We start from the raw sequence: 1,430 nt of genomic DNA, 5'->3' as shown, positions 1-1,430 counted from the left end.
AGAAAGAAGACTTGCTTCAAACACAATCCATGCAGGGAGCGTATAAACCCTGATTTTAACATTTCCTTGTCCTCTGTCTGGATGTCATGGTTCGGAATGTTCTTTGGTTTATCTGAATAAGTCTGTGGTAAAAACAAGCAGGTAAAGAGATTTTAAAATGTAGTTATAAGCATGAGAATTACATCAGTAAAATACCCCACTGGGGATTTAACCTTGGTATCTAACAAGAGTCAAAATTTGAGACGAAAAGCTAACGTTCATAAGGCCCAACATTAGCCGCCTTTAGCTTAGCGGTGGTGACGTGAAGTCATGTGACCGTGCTGTAGTTCCTTTATAGCCCAACATTAGCCACCTTTAGCTTAGCGGTGGTGACGTGAAGTCATGTGACCGTGCTGTAGTTCCTTTATAGCCCAACATTAGCCGCCTTTAGCTTAGCGGTGGTGACGTGAAGTCATGTGACCGTGCTGTAGTTCCTTTATAGCCCAACATTAGCCGCCTTTAGCTTAGCGGTGGTGACGTGAAGTCATGTGACCGTGCTTAGTTCCTTTATAGCCCAACATTAGCCACCTTTAGCTTAGCGGTGGTGACGTGAAGTCATCGTGACCGTGCTGTAGTTCCTTATAGCTCAACATTAGCCGTCGTTTAGCTTAGCGGTGGTGACGTGAAGTCATGTGACCGTGCTGTAGTCCTAAGGCTGGTTTTTATATTGTATCTCTAGCTAGCAAATTGACAAATAAACCCTTTCTACTTCTCATTCGTAAACCTGACCTGCTTAACCATCAGCTCCTGACATTTGGGCAAATTTGGCTAATTCTGGGCTAACACAATCCCAGCTGGGGTTGAAAGTACTTTAGCTTTGTGATTGGCCCCAAAATACTCATGGGTTGGCACCAGAACGGGCCGATTATTTAGACTGTGGCCCGAAAGACTTTTGATTACTGGGGGTTCGGGACGAACAGGATAACTAGGGACGTCACTTTCCAAGTTGTTCTGTATTCATTCTGGCTTCCGGCTTTGTGCAAAAAGTTGTTTAATCTGTATTTAATAAATTATTTGGCCCTGGTAAAAATCATTTCTGATGAAGACTAACTAACAAATCGTAGCAGTCATGCAGGTTCTGGGTGTTTCCTTAGGGTTTCATGCAAGACATTTCTAAGATAATTCAATAGGGGTATAGGTTGGATATTTGGCACAGTCGTCTATTGTCTGTTCCTTTGTTATTGTGTCGTGTTGTGTTTTTTAATCCACCGTTGTCCTTCGATGTGTCAGTGAGAATCCTGCCGGGTGAGGCGTCATAAATTACTGTGAAACATTCCCAAGAACACCGCAGAGGATTGTAGAAAGAAGAAATCCTGATTGGTGGAACAGGTATATTTCTGTGGAATTCTATTTTACCTCGTGTTGACTTCATTCTATTATTTACTTTTATT

Source organism: Notothenia coriiceps, unplaced genomic scaffold (genome assembly GCF_000735185.1).
Source record: "Notothenia coriiceps isolate Sejong01 unplaced genomic scaffold, NC01 NC01_scaffold00002622, whole genome shotgun sequence".
In the NCBI taxonomy this organism is placed as follows: Eukaryota; Metazoa; Chordata; class Actinopteri; order Perciformes; family Nototheniidae; genus Notothenia; species Notothenia coriiceps.
This window is presented reverse-complemented; position numbering follows the sequence as displayed.